At 44.8% G+C, this 22774-nt stretch overlaps 1 protein-coding gene across 4 annotated transcripts in view; it reads left to right on the top strand.

Moving 5' to 3' along the window:
* Positions 1–22774, top strand: part of TMEM248 (transmembrane protein 248) — a 61613-nt gene that overhangs the window by 15235 nt on the left and 23604 nt on the right. Inside the window, exon 1 of one of the 4 annotated variants that reach the window (XM_049904563.1) lies at positions 2435–2610. The exons of 1 other annotated variant lie outside the window; for it this stretch is intronic. The gene's annotated coding sequence lies outside the window, so the exon portion shown is untranslated. Of the gene's footprint in view, positions 1–2434; positions 2611–2773; positions 3230–3249; positions 3646–22774 lie in introns of those variants that run through there. 2 more of the 4 variants (XM_049904565.1, XM_049904567.1) reach the window with 2 other exon arrangements.

Below are 22774 nucleotides of genomic sequence, written 5' to 3' on the forward strand. Positions count from 1 at the left end.
GTAGGTCTCTGGTTCATGCGGCCCTTTCTGTCTCTTGGGCTCTTAGTTGTCGTGTGACCTTGGTGTTCTTCATTCTCCTTTGCTCCAGGTGGGTTGAGACCAACTGATGCATCTTAGATGGCCGCTTGTTAGCATTTAAGACCCCAGACGCCACATTTCAAAGTGGGATGCAGAATGTTTTCATAACAGAATTATTTTGCCAATTGACTTAGAAGTCCCCTTAAACCATGGTCCCCAAACCCCCGCCCTTGCTCCACTGACCTTTGAAGCATTCATTTTATCCCGGAAACTTCTTTGCTTTTGGTCCAGTCCAATTGAGCTGACCTTCCATGTATTGAGTATTGTCCTTCTCTTCACCTAAAGCAGTTCTTATCTACTAATTAATCAGTAAAAAACCCTCTCCCACCCTTCCTCCCTCCCCGCCTTGTACCCACAGAAGTATGTGTTCTTCTCAGTTTATACTATTTCTCAAGATCTTATAATAGTGGTCTTATACAATATTTGTCCTTTTGCCTCTGACTAATTTTGCTCAGCATAATGCCTTCCAGGTTCCTCCATGTTATGAAATGTTTCACAGATTCGTCACTGTTCTTTATCGATGCGTAGTATTCCATTTGTGAATATACCACAATTTATTTAACCGTTCCTCCGTTGATGGACACCTTGGTTGCTTCCAGCTTTTTGCTATTGTAAACAGAGCTGCAATAAACATTGGTGTGCATATATCTGTTTGTGTGAAGGCTCTTATTTCTCTAGGGTATATTCCGAGGAGTGGGATTTCTGGGTTGTATGGTAGTTCTATTTCTAACTGTTTAAGATATCGCCAGATAGATCTCCAAAGTGGTTGTACCATTTTACATTCCTACCAGCAGTGTATAAGAGTTCCAATCTCTCCGCAGCCTCTCCAACATTTATTATTTTGTGTTTTTTGGATTAATGCCAGCCTTGTTGGAGTGAGATGGAATCTCATCGTTGTTTTAATTTGCATTTCTCTAATGGCTAATGATCGAGAGCATTTTCTCATGTATCTGTTAGCTGCCTGAATATCTTCTTTAGTGAAGTGTGTGTTCATATCCTTTGCCCAGTTTTTGATTGGGTTGTTTGTCTTTTTGTGGTTGAGTTTTGACAGAATCATATAGATTTTAGAGATCAGGCGCTGGTCGGAGATGTCATAGCTGAAAATTCTTTCCCAGTCTGTAGGTGGTCTTTTTACTCTTTTGGTGAAGTCTTTAGATGAGCATAGGTGTTTGATTTTTAGGAGCTCCCAGTTATCGGGTTTCTCTTCGTCATTTTTGGTAATGTTTTGTATTCTGTTTATGCCTTGTATTTGGGCTCCTAAGGTTGTCCCTATTTTTTCTTCCATGATCTTTATTGTTTTAGTCTATATGTTTAGGTCTTTGATCCAGTTGGAGTTAGTTTTTGTGCTTGGTGTGAAGTATGGGTCCTGTTTCATTTTTTTGCAAACGGATATCCAGTTATGCCAGCACCATTTGTTAAAAAGACTATCTTTTCCCCAATTAACTGACTCTGAGCCTTTGTCAAATATCAGCTGCTCGTATGTGGATGGATTTATATCTGGGTTCTCAATTCTGTTCCACTGGTCTATATTTCCCATATTTTTGAAGTCCCCTGTGTGTTCCTCCCCATCCCAACCCGCTAACAGGAAGTCTGTGCTTCTTTTTCTTGCAGTTCTACCAATTATGTATGTATCTCCAAATAATATGCTGATTAGAATTACATGTTTGGGAATTTTATGTATTGGAATTATGCCACAATGTATCATTCTGCGATTTTCCCTCTCTCAACAGTATATTGAAACATTTCCATTACGGAGTGAACTGTATCCAGTCATTTTCACTGCTGTTTTGTATTCGATAATCTATGAATATAACAAGATCTATTTTTACAGTTGACAATTTAAGGGCATTTGTTTTTTTTCCAATTTTCAGTGACTACAAACGGGGCTGCCTTATTCTACTTGTGTACGTGTGCAAGGGTTTCTCCAGGAGAAGGGTTCCCGGAATACATATTCTCAGGACAGGTTCTCTATCTTTAAGTTTACAGGATAATGCCCAATTGCTTAACCAGTGTTAATAAACGAGCACAGACACACTCAGACACACACACATCACACACCAACATACGTATGCACACCCCGTACTCACACATCCATCACACGCACCACACCCGCGCACAGAAGCACAGGTCCACATACCACACACTCCCCACGGTCCCGCTCTCACAACACCACACGCACACACAGACGCACAAACGTACATCGCACGCCCCACACACGCCGTCACGCCGCCAGGGGGCGTGGCCTCAGCCGCCTGCGACCGAGGCATCTTGTCCCGGCCGCGCCGCCGTCGGCCGCCAGGGGTCGGAGGTCACGGCAGCGTTGGCGGTGGCGTTCTCCACCCGGAAACCGCGGCAGCCGGAGCCCGAGCGGAGCCCGGGTTGCGGCGGCGGGAGCCGGGCTGGGCTCTGGTCGTCGCCGCGGCCCCGCGGAGCCGGACGTCGCCCCCGGCGCGTGGGGAGGATGATGCCGAGCGGCCCCGGGCCCGCCTCGCGCCGCCCCGAGTGAGCCAGCGCTGCTGCCCGCCGGGCGGGGTGAGCCGGGTCGGTGGGCCGGGTGGGCCGGGGGCGGGAGGGGCGGCGCTGGCGGAGCAGCCCTCGGGCCGGGGTCCTCGTCGCCTCCTGGGGCTGCAGCCCCCACCCGGGAGCCGCCGGGAGCGCCCCGCGTCGGCCGAGGTCCGGCCTGCGCTGGGGGCCTCGGCCTGGGGGTCGCCCCAGGGCTGTGCCCCCCGCACCCCGGGAGCCAGGGTGGCTGCATGCCCGCGAGCTGGCGGGGCTCCCCGCGTCCGGCGCCGAGGCCTCGGTGATTTGGCTTTGGCACGGGGGGCGTTTTGGTCGTGGGCCCTTTCTGACTTGGGGTCTGTATGCGTTATCTCCGTGTGCAGGTTAGACGCGTCTCCGAAGGCAGGTGGGAGTGACTCCCGGAAGTGCAGAAACGGAAAACGGGTTGTGTTGTTATTCTATGTGTCAGGCTTGGCAAGTGTCAGGAGGTGGCGTGGCTGGTACCAGCACTCAGATTTGCACAGCATAGACGAAGAGTTGGCTTCGAGGTCATCTGGAAGCATGTCGTTCCGGGTCGTTAGCACCACCGGGGGTGAAAACCAGGCCCGTCGTGCTCTTTGAGTTGTCTGAACACCGTACCCTCGGACAGCTGGTGAGGAGGCCTTTGTTGAAGAATCGAAGCCTGTCGTTGTGAACGGGCAGGTTCTGGCCCTCCCCGCGTGATGCATGGGGAGCTGGTTTCTGGGTAGCCGGCTTTGGCAGGGGAGGTTGTGGCTGCCCTGAGCCCCTGCTTTCCTGCCTCCAAGGCAGGAGTGATGCTGAAGATGAGATACGTCGGTTTGCCCTCCCTGCACTCTTTTGGTCAGTTAGGGGGTCCAAGCACCTGGATCCCCGGCTGTAGATGAATGTTCCCTCAGTGCGTGAACGTTAAGAGTTCCTTCCTTTTCCTCATTTCCTCCAAGGATTCCGAGAGGAGAGAGGTGAACCTGTTGGGCACCTGAGATAGGCTTCCCGACTCCAAGTGAGTTTCGGCTCCAGGAGTTAAGGCGGCGGTGTGCGGACTGCCAGGTAGAGGTGCTGGAGGTGTTTCTGTGGGCTGAGGTGGGCTGGAATCGGGCTGGCACCCAGGCCTGGGTCCTGAGGTCACCAGATGGCGGCTGAGTGCACCTTCTCTGCTTGGGTATTAGCTGCAGCTGCTGCAGGGCCAAGAGATGGAGCTTAGTGCAAATAACGTTTGTGCCCACAGGGAAGTTACTTAGCCGCATAGGCTGTAAAAGGTGGCGGGGCTTGGTTGTCATCGGGAGATACCAGCTGTTAGGGATTTTGTGGTGGTTAGGATCAGAAAAGCCTTCATAAAGGAAGCGACTTTTGAGATGGGCCTCAAAGCCTGAGGAGAATTTGGGCCATTCAGAACTGTCTGGGAAACGAAAAAGTAGGACTGGTTGCTGCAGGGAAGCCCTGGTGGCGTGGTGGTTAAGAGCTCCGCTGCTAACCAAAAGGTCAGCAGTTTGAATCTACCAGCTGCTGTTTGGAAACCCTATGGGGCAGTTCTGCTCTGTCCTGCAGGGTCGCTGTGAGTTGGAACCGACTCCATGGCACCCAACAACGACGACAGTTGCCGGAGGAATCTGTCGGTGAAGCGCTTGACTACTAACTGAAACATGGGTGGTTCAAAGCCACCCAGCAGTCCCTGGGAAAGAGGCTGGGGATCTGCTTCCGAAAAGTCATAATCTTGAAAATCCTGTGGAGCGTAGTTCTGCTCTGGCGCACGTGCGCTGAGTTGGAGTCCACTCCATGGCAGCTGGCTTGGTTTGGGCTATTGGTGAAAAAGCAACCAGAGTAGATAGCTGGGCTAGTAGGTTCTCCGAAGTGTTGGCAGAGGCAGCCAGTTAAATGCTTTTCTTTCTTCCTCAAAGTGTTTATTAACTCTGTTGTATACTGATGAATTAATTTGAATTCTTTACATGGTCAGCCTTTGAGACAATAACCGGATTTATTCAGAGGATGCAAATGTATCATTTTTCTTTGAAATCTAAAAATAGGTTTAAACTGGAAGGATCAGGAGGCGTTCCAGCTTTCCACACAAATATTGGCTGCAAACTTGCAGTTGTTAAGTTAAATGATGTAACGCCAGAAATGGAGAGGCTGGGGGGGTGTATTTTTCTTGTTTTTATTGTGCGTTAGGTGGAAAGCTGACAGAGCAGATTAGATTCCCATTCGCTAGTTGTATGTAAAGCATTTCGTGACCCTGGTTTCATTCCCTACAGTGTGGCAACACTCCCTCCATTTCTGCCTCGAGTTCCTTGTGTCCTTTCATCCTGATTTTCTACCCCTTCCTGCCTTCTGATCTTTGCTTTTTGGCAAACATTGCCCTTTGGAGCTCGTATAAGGAGCAGGTTCCTCTTGGGTGTCATTATTTATTTTATGGGCTTGTCTGTTGTTTGGCTGAAAGGTGGTCTCCGGGAGTGGCTTCATTTCCAGGTCAGAGGAGTGACTTAGGGCCGTAGTTTCAGGGCTTCCTCCAGCCTCCGTCAGACCAGTAAGTCTGTTCTTCTTTCTGAATTTGGTTTTTGTTCTACATTGTCCTCCTGCTCTGTCCAGGGCCCTCTGTTGTGATCCCAGTCAGAGCATTTGGTAGTGATAGCTTGGCGCCATTTAGTTCTTCTGGTCTCAGGCTAGTGTAGGCCGTGGTTCATGTGGGCCATTAGTCCTTTGGACTAATTGTTGCCTTGAGTCTATAGTTTTTTTCACTCTCCTTTGCTCTAGACGGGAAGCAACCAATGGTTATATCTTAGATGGCTGCTCGCAACCTTTTAAGACCCCAGAAATTACTCACTGAAGTAGGACGCAGAACATTGTCTTTATGTACTGTATTGCACTGACTGACGAAGATGTCCCCAGAGTCTGTGGTCCTTTGCCGCTGATCCTACAAGGTGTTTGGTTATGTCTAAGAGGTTTCCCTGACGGTGCCTTTTGTGTGCTCTGTTGTCTATATGACTGTATGAGCTGCAGCTACAGTCATGTATGTAGAAATATCCACCACCAAGCCTGTACCTGCTGGTGCGTGTGTTCCCTTTAAATGCTTTTCTAAGAGAGACAGAAGCATACGCCATCCAGTAGGGCTCCTGGTAGGTGTCTGGGTTCTATGGATCATTTTAATTTCATGAGTTTGTCTTGTTCTGTTGAGCTGCCAGTGTCATAAAGCAGCGCTAGACTTATTTTAAGGACTATGAAAAAGATGCTGATTGTCCTTCCTGTCTGGTATTAACAATCTGGAAATTAAGTTTGGTGTCTGCACGTTGTTTCAGTGCCCGTGTTTCATTCCCAGGAGCACAGCTCTCATACGGCTTCTGCAGCTCTGACTACAGCCAAGTGATAAATGGCAAGCCCAGCAGCCATCTCCTGGGTATTCTCAGTAACAGCTAGGAGTCCCTGGGCACGTGAACAGTTCAGTGCTGGACCACTAACTAGGGGTTCGAACCCACCTAGAGGCACCTGGAAAGAAAGCCCTGGTAATCTGCTTTCAAAAGGTCATAGCCATGAAAACCCTATGGAACGCAGTTCTGCTGTGCAACACAGGGGTCGCTATGAGTTGGAATTGCCTCCATGGCCCCTGGTAAAGCCCGCTTCCCAGAGTCCCTGTTGATTTCTCTTACCCAGTATTGAAACTCTTCAAACAGGGATGCCACATACTTGCCCTTGAACTTTGTGGCTAATCTCAGGACCTCACTGGCTTGAACCCTAGCCTTTCTCTAAGCATGCTCAAGAACACACCATCTTAACTTTTAAAGGCTTCTTTTTGCCTCTTCTTCCCTCCCTACCCACTGCTCCATCTCCTCCTCGTCACAGACAAGCATCTGAAAAAGAGTCATTGTCACAGGGGATCTAGCGTGACAGCACCGGGACGGCAGGTCTGTGGGATGTTTCTGTCGGGATTGACGTGCCACAGAGTTACAGCGCCATGTAAAAGGGCTTTAAAAATTTATCTTTTACTCTGACTTTCCAATTAAAACGAAAAAAAGAAAATGGAGGAAAGATAGAGATTTTAGCAAACTGAATTTCCTTTAAGGGATTATTTTGATGAATATGGAAAACCTTAAGTTGTCTTTCCGAGGTACAAATTGGATAAACTTGACAAGAGGTCTGTAGCGTTTTGTAATCACATACCTAAGTGTCACCCTTGGGACTGTACACCAGCCTGGCGACGGTAGTGTGTGAAGTGCTTTCGTTTGCCAGTTGGACTTCGTGCTGTGTGGTTAAAGGTGCTCTTTCCAAAACATCTCCCAGTCCTCACATTGAGTTTAAATGCTGCAGTATGATTTCATGACGAGCTTTCAGCATTCATATAATCGCAGCATCGCTCATGACTTGTTTTCTTAAATATCTATTAATTAAACCGCAAATTACTAAATTTTAATACAGGGGTACTTTGAACTTAGTGCCTAAGATGGCCAGCAGTTTTAAAAAATCAAAGAAGGAAGGGAGGAATTATTTTCAGTCCCAGTACTGTGGTAAATTTGTTTTTTTAAAAAAGGGAAGGGGGTGTGTTGGAAGTTACCGTGGTTTTATGTCCTGAGTTTGAAAGTGGAGCATTGTACTGGTGAATTAGAAGTGTGTAGAAGTCTGGTCTGGATCTTGAAAATAAGCCTGGTTACAGATCTGTGACTACGTGGGGCCACGATGTTCTTTGTCTTTGTGTCTTTATGGGAGTCCTGATGTCCAAACTGCAGATTTAGCGACTAGAACTTCATGCTTTTTGTTGTAATCTCTCTTTTGATCATTTAAAACTCGTTGCGTTACTGTGCAAGTCCCTTCTGCGCTATGAGTTCTGTCAGATTAAGAAATAAACCACTGGGAAAAGAAGATTCCATCCTTCTTCTCCTGCTCACTGATGAAAGGGGGTTGGGGCAGGTTTGCCTTCTAGAGAGATGGAACATAAGTGACACATTTTAAACTGTGAAAGAAAAATCAGTCTTAATTGTGCTTTTTGTTGAAGTCAGTGACTAAAATATACTTTATGTACCCATGGCATGTGACATGTTTTTGTGTGTTTTTAATTTGGCATTTGATTTGGAACTCACTAGTCAACCCTGGCATGGCATTTGAAGTCAGAGGAATTAAGTCAGAGTCACTCTCTGCAACCTGTTTGCAAGGTAACCTTGTACAAATTGCTGTTGTTGTAGGTGCCGTTGAGTGAGCTCCGACTCATAGCAACCCTGTGTGCAACAAAACAAAACATGGCCTGGTCCTGTGCCGTCTTCACAGTCGTTGCTATGTTTGGGTCCATTGTTGCAGCCACTGTGTCAGGCCATCTCGTTGAAGGTCTTCCTCTTTTTTGATGACCCTCTACTTTACCAAGCACGATGTCCTTCTCCAGGGACTGGTCCCTCCTGATAACCTGTCCATAGTACATGAGACGAAGCCTCGCTGTCCTTGTGTCTAAGAAGCATTCTGGCTGTGCTTCTTCCCAGACAGATTTGTTTGTTCTTCCAGCAGTCCGTGGTATATTCAGTATTTTTTGCCAACACCTTATTCAAATGCATCAGTTCTTCTTTGGTCTTCTTTATTCATTGTCCAGCTGTCGCACGCATATGAGGCAGCTGAAAATGCCGTGGCCTTGGCCAGGCGCGCCTGAGTCCCAAATTACTTAACCTTTTTTTTTTTTTTAATTTTCGTTGTGCTTTAAGTGAAAGTTTACAAATCAAGTCAGGCTCTCATACAAAAATTTATATACTCCTAGTTGCTCTCCCCCAATGAGACAGCACACTGCTTCTCTCCACCCTGTATTCCCCGTGTCCATTCAGCCAGCTTCTGTCCCACTCTGCTTTCTCATCTCGCTTCCAGACAGGAGCTGCCCACATTAGTCTTACGTGTCTACTTGATCCAAGAAGGTCACTCTTGGATTTTTCTATCTTATAGTCCAGTCCAATCCCTGTCTGAAGAGTTGGCTTTGGGAATGGTTCCTGTCCTGGGCTAACAGAAAATCTGGGGACCATGACTTCTGGCGTTCTTCTAGTTTCGGTCAGACCATTAAGTCTGGTCTTTTTTTTTTTTTTTTAATTATCTTTTATTAAGCTTCAAGTGAACATTTACAATTCCAATCAGTAGGTCACATGTAAGTTTACATACATCTTACTCCCTTCTCCCACTTGCTCTCCCCCTATTGAGTCAGCCCTTTCAGTCTCTTGTTTCGAGCCAGTTTTGCCGTCTTCCCTCTCTCTCTATCTTCCCATCCCCCCTCCAGTCCAGAGTTGCCAACACACTCTCCAGTGTCCACCTGATTTAATTAGCTCACTCTTCATCAGCATCTCTCTCCCCCCCGCTGACCAGTCCCTTTCATGTCTGATGAGTTGTCTTCGGGGATGTTTCCTGTCCTGTGCCAACAGAAGGTCTGGGGAGCATTGCCGCCGGGATTCCTCCAGTCTCAGTCAGACCATTAAGTTTGGTCTTCTTATGAGAATTTGGGGTCTGCATCCCACTGCTCTCCTGCTCCCTCAGGGGTCCTCTGCTGAGCTCCCTGTCAGGGCAGTCATCGATTGTGGCCGGGCACCAACTAGTTCTTCTGGTCTCAGGATGATGTAGGTCTCTTGTTCATGTGGCCCTTTCTGTCTCTTGGGCTCTTAGTTGTCATGTGGGCTTGGTGTTCTTCATTTTCCTTTGCTCCAGGTGGGTTGAGACCAATTGCTGCATCTTAGATGGCTGCTTGTTAGCATTTAAGACCCCAGACGCCACTCGCCGAAGTGGAACCTTTTTTTCTTTTTTTATTTAATGGTGCTTTAGGTGAAAGTTTACAGAGCAAATTAGTTTCTCCTTAAATAGTTAATATACACATTGTTTTGTAACGTTGGATGCCAACCCCACCCAAGTTACTTAACCTCTTTTGACTCAGTTTCCTCTTCTGTAAAATGAGAAGAGCGACACCTCCCTAGCAGTGTTGTGAGGATTAAAAGACATGATGTGTGTTAAAGCACTTGGTGTGATGCCTGGCCCGTGGCACTTGCTACGTGGCAGTGATTAAGAATGGTCCTCTCACTCCTTAGCGCATTCTTATCTGGCTTCTGCTTCCAACACCTTAGCAAAAGGGGTTCCGTTACATCATATTGATTTCTCAATTGCAAAATTGTATGGACACTGTTCAGTCTTTATCTCATTTGATGGGGTTGACTGTTCAAACCCATTAACATTTATTGGGAAGCAGTAGAGCTTAATGATTAATGTGTGGGCTTTGGAAGCCGACTGGGTTTAAATCCAGGTTCTTTTAACTGCGCGACCTTGGACAAGTTAGCTAACCACCTTATGCCTAATTTCCTCCTCTGTAAAATACAGATGTTGCAGGAATCGTGTAACCTGTGTGAAACTTTTAGAAGCACCTAGCCTCTTTCACAAAAAAGTAGGCAACAATGTTAGATGTTGCTGTTAAGCACCTTCTTGGTGCCAGGCACTGCTTGAGGTAGAAAGGAGTGCAGAAGCATCATGGAGAAGAGAGGCAATGGGCGCAGGATACATCTGGAGGTCTTTTTGGTTGAAGAAGGCCATGCCAGTGGGGATGGAGCAAGAGAGCTGCTTTTGAGAGACGTTTAAGAGGTGGGAACGACAGGCCTTAGTACCTGTGTGGTTGTAAAAGCGTGAGAGAGTCAAGACTGGCAGGCAGGGGTGGTTAGGTCGAGTGCTCTGTCTTTCTGTATGAGGAGTTTGGGCCTTGCTGGTGTGAGGTGTCCGTGGGGCATCTAAGTGGAGAGCCCCAGTAGGTGGGCGTTTGGATTGGGAGGTGAGAGGTGTGTAACGTTGGCCTGAAGCCATAAACGAGTGTGTCTTCCTGGAGCACAGGCTCCCAGCCAGAGCTTAGGGGACACCAGCTTTTGAAGGAGAATGAGAAGGGGTGGCCTGATAAGTGAGAGGAAAATCAGAAGAGTGGTGTCCTGGAGCCAGGACGGGGTATGATCATCAGTGACAAATGCTTATGAGTTCAGGACTAAAACTCAGAGTTTGCAGTTAGCATCCGAGAGTTACTGAAGACGAAGTTTTCCCTTGTCTTCATTGCTTCCTGCCTCTCTAAGGGTCTCTTCTGTCTACACTCGGTGCTTCATAGAGGGGGAGGGAGGATGTTTTCTTCTCAGTCCTTGGGTCACTGGGTGCTTGAAGTTGCCCAGAGTTTGTTACTAGAAGTGTCTTCCTGAGCTGAGCCTTGGGTAATCTGGTCCAGGTTCTGCAACCCCCAGCCTTGAAGGCCTTCAGCTGCTACTTGGGAAATGCTACTTTAGTGTCTGTGTTCAAAATGGGCCTCTCTCCTAGTCAAGAGGAGTTGCCACCATTCTCTCTTAGCAAAAGACCAGTGTGCCTCCAGAGGTGGGCGTACAGAGCAGGCTTGCCTCTCAGTCTGTCCTCTCTCTCATCCCCCCTCTCCCCTCTCTCAGTGTCTCCAAAACTGTGAAAAGTACCTGACTTTATAGGAGAGCCTTAAGGAGTTTCCTGTCCAGTCCAAGGTGGAAACTCTAGTTTAGGATGAATGGTGGCCTTGTTGTACAGGTAGTCCCTGACTTAGGACAAAGTTCCGTTCCCACAGCTCTGTTGTACTTCGGTTCTGACGTAAATTGAATACCTTTTTTTTTTTTTTTGAAATAATTTTTACTGAGCTTTAAGTGAACGTTTACAAATCAACTCAGTCTGTCACATATGAGCTTATATACACCTTACTCCCACTTACTCTCCCCCTAATGAGTCAGCCCTTCCAGTCTCTCCTTTCGTGACAATTTTGCCAGTTTCTAACCCTCTCTACCCTCCCATCTCCCCTCCAGACAAGAGATGTCAACACAGTCTCAAGTGTCCACCTGATACAAGTAGCTCACTCTTCATCAGCATCTCTCTCCAACCCATTGTCCAGTCTGTTCCATGTCTGATGAGTTGTCTTCGGGAATGGTTCCCGTCCTGGGCCAGCAGAAGGTTTGGGGACCACAACCGCCAGGATTCCTCTAGTCTCAGTCAGACCATTAAGTCTGGTCTTTTTATGAGAATTTGGGGTCTGCATCCCACTGATCTCCTGCTCCCTCAGGGGTTCTCTGTTGTGCTCCCTGTCAGGGCAATCATCGGTTGTGGCCGGGCACCATCTAGTTCTTCTGGTCTCAGGATGATGTAAGCCTCTGGTTCATGTGGCCCTTTCTGTCTCCTGGGCTCATAGTTATCATGTGACCTTGGTGTTCTTCATTCTCCTTTGCTCCAGGTGGGTTGAGACCAATTGATGCATCTTAGATGGCCGCTCGTTAGCATTTAAGACCCCAGAGGCCACACTTCAAAGTGGGATGCAGAATGTTTTCATAATAGTATTATTTTGCCAGTTGACTTAGAAGTCCCCTTAAGCCATAGTCCCCAAACCCCCGCCCTTGCTCCGCTGACCTTTGAAGCATTCATTTTATCCCGGAAACTTCTTTGCTTTTGGTCCAGTCCAATTGAGCTGACCTTCCATGTATTGAGTATTGACCTTCCCTTCACCTAAAGTAGTTCTTATCTACTAACTAATCAGTAAATAACCCTCTCCCACCCTTCCTCCCTCTCCCCCCCCCCCGCCCCGTAACCACAAAAGTATGTGTTCTTCTCAGTTTATACTATTTCTCAAGATCTTATAATAGTGGTCTTACACAATATTTGTCCTTTTGCCTCTGATTAATTTCGCTCAGCATAATGCCTCCCAGATTCCTCCATGTTATGAAATGTTTCAGAGATTCGTCACTGTTCTTTATCGATGTGTAGTATTCCATTGTGTGAATATACCACAATTTATTTACCCATTCATCCTTTGATGGACACCTTGGTTGCTTCCAGCTTTCTGCTATTGTAAACAGAGCTGCAATAAACATGGGAGTGCATGTATCTGTTTGTGTGAAGGCTCTTATTTCTCTAGGGTATATTCTGAGGAGTGGGATTTCTGGGTTGTACGGTAGTTCTATTTCTAACTTTTTAAGAAACCTCCAGATAGATTTCCAAAGTGGTTGTACCATTTTACATTCCCATCAGCAGTGTATGAGAGTTCCAATCTCTCCGCAGCCTCTCCAGCATTTATTATTTTGTGTTTTTTGGATTAATGCCAGCCTTGTTGGAGTGAAATGGAATCTCATCATTGTTTTAATTTGCATTTCTCTAATGGCTAATGATCGAGAGCATTTTCTCATGTATCTGTTAGCTGCTTGAATATCTTCTTTAGTGAAGTGCGAAATACCTTTTTTTTTAATTGCCTTTTATTATCAGTATCTTTATAAATCTGATCTTTATTTATCTTTGGGGGTTGGCAACATGACATATAAACTTTCAGTTTCAACATCTGCGCCTCCTTCTCCAGTTATGCGCACGTTACATAACCCAAAAACAACAACAAAACAAATGGTCGTCAGTGCGGTTCATCGTACCTTGAACACGGTGTAAGTCAGGGGACTGCCTGTGTTACATATTCATTCAAAGTGAACTTTTTGGTCCAGGTCACGGGTGCTGGTTTAATGTATCTTAAGTGAAAATAAGTAAAATAATGAGAGTATTTAGGAAATATCATCTAGGATTATAGAATCCCTCTCCTGTCCACAGATTTTTGTTTGAAACGTGCACAGGAAGCTGTGTGGTATCCTTTAAAGTACACAGGCCTTTGGAGAGAGGGAGAAACTGAAAGGACTCGGGTTCCTGGGTGAATGACTATTAATTTACTTCCTTTGTAATGTATTATTTTAATGAAGTTAAAAAATTACAGACTTCCGCCTTCTGGAATATTAGCTTTATTTCATATTTTCCGGTCCCTTGAGAAGCCTTTCTCTTTTCCTAGCTCCTTCCCTGGGCTTATGTGTGTTTGTGTTTCCTCAGTTAAAACATCTGCCTCTTTTTTTTTTTATATAATTTTTATTGTGCTTTAAGTGAAAGTTTACAAATCAAGTCAGCCTCTCATACAAAACCCATATACACCTTACTACACACTCCCAATTACTCTCCCCTTAATGAGGCAGCTCACTCTCTCTCTTCCCTCTCTTTTTTCGTGTCCATTTCACCAGCTTCTAACCCCCTCTACCCTCTCATCTGCCCTCCAGGCAGGAGATGCCATCATAGTCTCAAGTGTCCACCTGATCCAAGAAGCTCACTCCTCACCAGCATCCCTCTCCAACCCATTGTCCAGTCCAATCCATGTCTGAAGAGTTGGCTTTGGGAATGGTTCCTGTCCTGGGGCAACAGAAGTCTGGGGGCCGTGACCACCAGGGTCCTTCTAGTCTCAGTCAGACCATTAAGTCTGGTCTTTTTACAGGAATTTGGGGTCTGCATCCCACTGCTCTCCTGCTCCGTCAGGGGTTCTTTATTGTGTTCCCTGTCAGGGCAGTCATTGGTTGTAGCCGAGCACCATCTAGTTCTTCTGGTCTCAGGATGATGTAGTCACTGGTTCATGTGGCCCTTTCTGTCTCCTGGGCTTGTAATCACCTTGTATCCTTGGTGATCTTCATTCTCCTTTGATCCAGGTGGGTTGAGACCAATTGATGCATCTTAGATGGCTGCTTGCTAGCGTTTAAGACCCCAGATGCCACTCTTCAAAGTGACATCCGCCTCTTTTGACCCCACTGTCTCTTGTTCCTTTCGCCTGAATCAGTGGTGTCTCTTTACCATTTGATTTCTTCCCTTATCGCCAAGAATACAGTTTCAGACCAGGTATAGGGTTATGCAGAGCTCAATTTTCACCAGATACTTTTTAAAGAACTGAGAGGTACAGATTTCTTTCATTTCTCACCCTTAGTATTTGTTCAGTTCTCAGCAGCATTTGGTATCACCTGAGACTTCTTCCTTCTTAAAACTCTTCTCTGCTGCCTTGTGAAACATCTCGCCATCCTGAGTACCCTTTTGGCTCACCTCCCCCGCCCCCATCTTCTCCTTTGGCCTCATCCTCTGCCCTAATGGAGGGAGTCCCATGCTTGTCTGGAGGAAATCTGTGGTCTGGGGATGCCTGGTGTGAATGTTCTTTTTCACTTTATTCCAGTATGTTCTCACAGGTCCCAAGTATGAGTCAGCGCAGGTGAGGAGTGCCTTTCTGAACACCAGTATGATGTGTTAGTTGTTGGTTGCTGTTGGGTCAGCTCCGACTCATGGTGACCCTGTCACAACAGAACACAATGCTTCTGTCCTGCGCCATCTATGAACGTGGCGTGCATGAGTCCGTTGTTGGAGCTGCTGTGTGTTTTGAGAGCCTTCCAATCTAGGGGGCTCCTCTTTTAGCACTGTATCGGATGACGTTCCGTTGTGATTCATAGGGTTTTTACTGGCTAATTTTCAGAGAGAGAGCGCGAGGCCTTTCTTCCTGATACGTCTTAGTCTGGAAGCTCCACTGAAACCTGTCCACTGTGGGTGACCTTGCTGGTATTTGAATTACTGTTGGCACAGCTTCCAGCATCACAGCAACTTGCAAGCCACCACAATATGACAGACTGACACGTGGGTGGCAGAATATGTGTTATGGGACCCTATTATTTTCTGTTTCGTTTTTTCTAGATTGACTTAAGAAATCACTCCTAAGGTCCTTTTTTCCCTATACTTACTCCTCACTTATCGACTGTCTTGTTATCTGACACCTCACATTTATGACAGTAGTAAAAAATCTACTATCTGACTATGTTTGCGCATTAATGACGTGCATCTGGTAGTAGTGAACGCTGAGATGTGAGGCAAGAGTAACTGTGGCTCTGATGGTTAAGGTTATGTGTCGCCTTCGCTGGGCCATGATTCTCGGGTTTGGCGGTTACGTAATGATGTTATTTGGCTGTTATGTAATAGTGTAGTCATCCTTCATTTTTGTGATCTGATGTGGTCATCCTCCATTTTTGCTTAATGCCAAGTTTCGCATTATGACCTGGTCTTTGCAACCTAACGTTGTCGTTAAGTGAGAAATTGGTGAGGTAGTCTTCAGCTTACAACAGGATTCCATTCTGACTACTCCATCGTAAGTTCTGACGTGAGTCGAATAATAGCTTTTTTTTTTTTGGTTTTCATTATTATTGCCTTTTATTATCTGTATCTTTATAAAATCTGAGCTTTATTTGTCCCTGGGGGTCAGAAAAATTACACATAAACTTACGGATACGTTTTAACATCTTGCATAGTAATGTATTACTAATGATAACGTGTTAACAGAAAAAAAAAACTGATGGTCAAGTGTAGTTCATTGTTACTCAAATATGTTGTAAGTCAGGGACTACCTGTATATAATCTCACCAGCTAGAGATATCCACCACTGTTTGCATCTGAGGCTGTGTTATTTGTCTTTTTTTCCCATTTGGGTGCTTGCTCACATACACGCACAGCTCTCATTCTTAAAAATACTTGAAGTAGCCTCATTGTCTATATGGTACTCTGGAACCTGTGTTTTTCATCCAGTGCTCCTACTAGGGATATATCATAATTTATTCGGCAGTCCCCTGCTGCTGTTGGATATTGAGTTTTCCATTTTTTTCTATTTTAAACTCTCCTGGGTCTTAGTAGTTAAATTTTTGTTTTCAGCAGTGGGTCTCTCCATAGGACAAGTTCTTGGAAGTTGAATTGCAGAGATGAAAGTATGCTAGCTTTAACACTGTTGTTATAAATGACGTTTTTCCCCAGAAAGTTTGTAACATAGCTCTCACCCCTCCTTGCCCCCTTTTAAATAACTTTGTTTCTAACGGTGATTTGCTTGAGATAACTTTAATCTCAGTGTTGTTTTTTGCTTACTTAAATCACCGTCTGATGTTTAAGTTTGTCATTGAACTCGCTTCAGAGCTCCAGGTCCTGTGTTGATGAACTTTAATCACATGTTTTCACGTACTCCTAAAATTGCCTTTTGGCCACGTTCTGTGTACTTTCAGTCCCTGGACTTTGCCGAGGCAGCTTCTCAGCCCTGGTTGTTTTCCTTTTTATCCTGGTTAAAGTCTGTCTTTGGAGTTGGGATGAATTGGGGGTGAGGGGGTCGGGATAGTGTGCTTTCTCTCTATTCACTTTTCTTCTTCCCAAACAGAGCTTAATTTGCTCTTTAATTGAAAATAAGATTTACCATTTTGCAGATTATAGAAATTCTCTTGTAATTCTTTGCAGAGGAAATAAATTCTTTTCATCTTTGTTAATTTTATATTTGGAAACGTTTTATCTTTGTTAATGTCATATTTGGAAATGTTTGTGAAATATTTGGACTCAATTTTATTCAAAAATCAAAACGGCTTTTGCTTTTTTAATGACCTATTCTGGAAGTGTCCCTGAATTAAACTGGTTTATGTTGACAGTGAATGCTGATTTATGGGTATTTAGAAATATATATAGAGAGAGTTATATTAAGGAGATGGCTCACGCAGTTGTAGAGGCCGGAATGTCTGAAGTTGTTGGGTCATGCTGGAGCCTCCTGATTAACGTAGCCACAAGCTGGCAAACCCAAGATCGGCAAGTCAGACAGCAGGGCTGTGGCTTACAGGCCGCAAAGACCTACGAATCCCAAGATTGCAGGCAAGATGACAGGTAAGCTGCTAGCTCAGGTCCTGAAAGCCACAGGTCAGATGAACGGAAGCCAGCTGCAGGATCCATTGTGAGCAAAAGCCTTGCCAGAAAGCCCGCTTATATTTGATGCAGGTCATACCCCCAAGGAAACGCCTTTCAACTGATTGGCCACTCACAGCAGATCCCATCATGAAGGTGATCACATTATATCAAATCACATCATGGAAGTGATCACATCATTGTATGACTGCCAACCACTGAGAATCACGGCCCAGCCAAGCTGACACACAACCTTACCCATCACACAGGTGGTAGATGGGCCCCACTTATTTTTATATATGATTTAACTTTTGTTTGTTTTCTTTTGTTAATAAGTGGAGCAAAACTCTAATTTACTGTCATTTGTGGATCCTATTAATCCTAACTAGGGTCATTTCCAGATTATTTTTAGTTTATGTTTTAAGCCTCAGTGTGTTTGTTCATTTAACGAGTTTGCATTTTTCAATTGCCTATTTTGTATCTAGATATTGACTATGCAGAGACAAGCATGACATGGTTTCTGCCCTTGAAAGGTGTACTGTTTGGTTGGGAAGATAGACATATGCACAGGTAACTACAATAAGGTGTTTCAGGCTCCGTGGTAGAAATTTGCCTGAAGTATAATGGGGGCATAAGAATGAAAGTGGTCCCCTCTCTCAGAGGGACTGGAGGGGGGGTTCAGGAGGAGGTAACCCTTCAGCTGAGTCTTGAAAGAGGAGGCTGGGGTAGTGGGTGTGGCTCACGAAGGTCAGGTAGGAAGACCAGTGGACTTAAAGGCTTCAAGCTATCATATTGTCTCATGTGTTCTGGGAATTACAAGCAGTTAGTGGAATCTCAGAATTGGGGAAGTAGGGGCAAGCCCATTGAGAAGTAGGCAAGACCTAGCTCATGTTGGGCTGCTGTTCTCAGGGTATAGGCTTTATCCGTTGATCGTTTGTAGCTCTGAGAGATTTAAGTGGTAACATGATTAGATTTGCATTTGGAAAAATCACTGACAGCAGTGGGGAGGATGGATTGTTGACTGGTAGCAAGAAGACCCCATTGAGACTCTTGGCAAGAGGCACAAAGAAGATGATGAGGGCCTGAGAGGATCAGCAGAAGGATATGGAATGGAAGAGATGGAAGTAAGAAATGTTAAAGAAATAGAATCTTTAAAAAACCCATTGCCTTCGAGTCGACACTGACTCATAGCGACCCTATAGGAAAGAGTAGAACTGCTCCATAGCGTTTCCGAGGAGCGCCTGGTGGATTTGAATTGCCGACCTTTTGGTTAGCAGCCATAGCTCTTAACCACTATGCCACCAGGGTTTCCTTAGGACTTAGTAATTGCTTGGATTTGGCATAAGCCAGAAGAAGGCTGGGGTGCTTCCCAAAGTTCTGGATTGAGATGAGGAATACAGGAGGGAAAGCCAGGTGGGAGAGGAAAGCAGATGAGTTCAGTTTTGAACATATTGGGCATACAGGTATAGGAATATCCAGTGGGCGCTTGGACATAGAGGTCTCAGGGCTGTAAAGACCATTAGAGGGCTGATAGGACGACTGTCATTCTCTAGAAAGTCCTGGCATTCTACATCAGAAAAATCCGCCGTTGAAAACCCTATGGAGCACAGTTTACTCTAATACACATTTTGTTGCCATGAGTTGAAATCAATTCAACAACTTCTGTTTTTTTTATATCATCTTAAGAAGATGAGGCAGAATGGGTAAACCTGAGGTATATTTTGGAAAGAAAATCAACAGGGCTTGCTGATAATTAGATTGGTGGTCATGGTGAGGGGAGGGAATGTACCTAAAGGGGAGTATGTTGAGGGAAATTTATCTCCTGAAGTGCTTATAATAGAAAAGAAAGAAGAATAAAAAAACCACAAGTGGGTGTAGCCAACATGGCACCCTAGGCAGATGCACTGTGCCATCCGCCTGCAGCAAAGACCCGAAAAACTAGGTAAAACATGCAGTCATCAATCCTGGAAACCTGAACATCAGATGAAGGAATAAAGAACTAGATCAAACACGAAACGGATGAAGAAACTGATGGATAATAGAGAATGAGGTGAGATACAGAGTGGAGGTCCCCGACCAACTAACATGGCACAGTGTCACCATCTCGAGACACAGCCAGCAGTGACCCCAGACAGGGAGTAAGGGAAGGCAACTTCACGGAGCTCCCAATAGGAGACAGAGGAAGCGGCAGCCAGAGAAACATGCTTTCCCACCCCTACCCCTTTTGCCTCGGATGCCACCTACGCCCTTCCTACTGGCCACTGCCACAGCTAGAGTACCCCTGGCGCTCAGGCCTGCTATAGCACTGGGCCTGCACTGCCCCTCCCCTCCTGCCACTCAACTAGCTGCTGGACAGTGGGAAGCGAGCCCATGCCATTCCCTGTCTGACACCCCTGCCAATCTGGTGAGGGGCTTTGAATGCTCCCACACCGCTGGATTAACTTTAGGAGGTAGATGGCGCTCACCCAGTCTACCCTCAGCCTCCTCACCAAACCACTGTACAGCAAAGCAGGCTTGCCTAGCCTGTTGCTGCCCTACCCACCTGGATGGATAAAGTGGTGAGAGCTATCATGCCCACACTAGCAAGCAGTAAAGCACGCCTGGCCTGTGCACCCTGACATATCAAAACAAAACAAAAAAGCAGGATGAAACATGACCATACAGCCAGTAAATAAAGAAAATAATACCTTAATATCTTGGTGATGCAGACAATATTAAAAGATATGAGAAAGCAGGACAAGATGGCTCCAGTAAGTGGCTGAAATAAAGAATCAGATAACATTCTGGTAGAAGAAAAGGCATTGGATCTACTTGATATGGAATTCAAAAGACTAATATTTAGGGCTTTCCAAGTGATGTAAAGAGATCAAGGAAAACGGACAAAACCAAGGAAAAACAGACAAAATCATGGAAGACACAGACAAAACCAGCAAAAATATAGCCAAAATCAAAGAAAACATAGAAAAAGCAATAGAAGAATTCAGGAAAATAATACAAGAACAAAGCATCACAACAAATAGACAGTTAGAAACCATACAAAAATAGCAACTAGAAATCAAAAGAAAACAAATTCAGAAATGGACAACTCAGTAGAAGGTTTTAGGAGCAAATTTGAAACAATGGAAGACACAATCAGTGAGGTTGAAGACAAAATCCAAGGTTGCCACCTTGTTTGAGGAAAAATCAGAGAAAAGAATGAAGAAAAGTGAAGAAAACCTAAGAATTACATGAGACACAATTAAGAGCAAACATTTTCTGATTGGAGTTCCAGAACAAGGGGAGAGAATAGAAAACACAAAGAAGATTGTTGAAGTTTTGCTGGCAGAAAACTTCCCACAAGGTAACCACACAGAAAGGGAACGAACCTACCCATCAGAATAAAAAAAAAGAAGAAAAACAAAGCTTCAGCAAACACAAAATATGTAATAACAAAAGAAAATCCGCAAACTTAAGGAACTTAGCACAGGAAAGTAAGAGGAACAAAGAAAATGTCACCGCCAGAAAACAGTATGACAGCAATGAACTCATACCTATCGGTAATCACACTTCATGTGAATGGCTTAAATGCACCTGTAAGGAGACATAAAGTGGCAGAATGGATTAAAGGAAAAAAAAAGTCAATATGCTGTCTACAGGAAATACCTTAGATGCAAAGACATAAATATATAAAAATCAAACAATGAAAAAAAAAAATCAAGCAAACAGTAGCCCAAAAGAGCAGGAGTGGCAATACTCATCTCAGACAAAAGAGACTTTAAGGCAGAACCAACCATAAAAGACAAGGAAGGGCATTACATAATAATTAAAGGACCAATTCAGCAAGAAGGCATAATAATAAATATCTGTGCACCTAATGACAAGGCTGCAAGACATAAAAACAAACTCTGAGGGCACGGAACAGAGAAACAGACAGCTTCACAGTGATAGTAGGACTTTACCACTCTTGTTACAGCACGGAACATCTACAAAGAAAAAGATACAGAAGATGTTAAGGCCAAAATCAACCAGCTTGATCTCTAAAAGGAAACCAGGAAAACAATACCATTTATAATAGCCCCTAAAATGATAGAATACTTAACCAGCAACATCAAAGACCTATCCATCCATGTTCATTGCAGCATTATTCACAGTAGGAAAAAGAAAGATGGAAACAACCTACATGCCCATCAACAGATGAATGGATAAAGAAACTATGGTACATACACGGAGCAGAATACTACGCAAGAATAAAGGACAATGATGAGTTCGCGCAACATCTCACAGCATGGATGAATCTGGAGGGCATGATGCTGAGCGAAATAAGCCAATTACAAAAGGACAAATATTGTATGAGACCACTCTTATAAAAACTCAAGAAAAGGTTTACACACGGGAAAAAACAATGTTTGATGGTTACAAGGGAAGAGAGGTGGGAGGGGAAATCACTAACTAGATAGTAAACAAGTGTTAACTTTGATGAAGGGAAAGGCAATACACGATGTAGAGGAAGTCAGCACAGTTTGACCAAGGCAAACTCGTAGAAGCTTCCTAGACACATTCAGACACCTTGAGGGACCAAGTTACGGGGCCTGAGGACTGGGGACCATAGTCTCAGTGGACATCTAGGCAAATTGGCATAAATAGTCTATAAAGAAAATGTTCTACATTCTACTTGGTGAGTAGCGTTTGGGGTCTTAAAAGCTTGTGATAGAGCTATTGGTCCCATCCCGTCTGAGCAAAGGAGAATGAAGAAAAAACAAAGACAAATGGCTAATATTAGTCCAGAGGACTAAAGAACCACATGAACCACAGCCCCCACCAGCCCAAGCCCAGAATAACTAAATGGTGCCCAGCTACCCGCACTGACCACTCTGACAGGGATCACAATAGAGGGTCTGGACAGAGCAGGAGACAAATACAGCCAAAATTCAATTTCTTAAAAAAAAGACCAGACTTAAACTGGTTTGACAGAGACTGAAGGAACCCCTGAGACTGACCACCAGACACATTGCTAACTCAGAAATGAAGTAACTCCGTAAGTCCACCTTTCAGCCAAAAGTTAAATAGGCCTGTGGAACAAACACTAACACATGAGAATTGTACTCTTACTTCTGTCATGTATACGAGACCATATGGGCAACACCCGCCCAAAAGCAAAGACGAGAAGGCAGGAAGGGACAGGAAAACTGGACCAGTGGACATGGGGAACCCGGAGCGGAAAGGGAGAGAGTGCTTACACGTTGCAGAAATTGCAACCGGTGTCACAAAACAATTTGTGTGTAAGGTTTTGAATTAGGAAAAAAACAGTCCATGAGCTAAGATCCAAATGAAGAAGTTAGAAAAGCCCAGCTGAGCAAACACAAAGAAAATATGTGGAAGAAAATAATAAAAAAATATGTATAGGAATTAATGAAACAGAAAATGAAGAGTTGATCTGGGTACACTCTAGACAATCAAATCCTGGTTTTTGAAAACATGAATGTACTAAAGCTCTGGCAAGGTTGATTAAAAAGAGAGGGGAGAAAGGAAACACAAAGACATTTGTTAATTCAAAAGAACATAACTACAAATAAAATAAACAAATCACAAAATAACACTGTTCCAGAAATTTTAAAAGCTTGTACAAAATGGACAGTTGACTAGAATGATATATCTTATCAAAATCACCTCAATAGAAATAGACATAGACTTGTAGCCATTAAAAAACATGAAT

This window comes from Elephas maximus, chromosome 12 (genome assembly GCF_024166365.1).
Source record: "Elephas maximus indicus isolate mEleMax1 chromosome 12, mEleMax1 primary haplotype, whole genome shotgun sequence".
Classification (NCBI taxonomy): Eukaryota; Metazoa; Chordata; class Mammalia; order Proboscidea; family Elephantidae; genus Elephas; species Elephas maximus.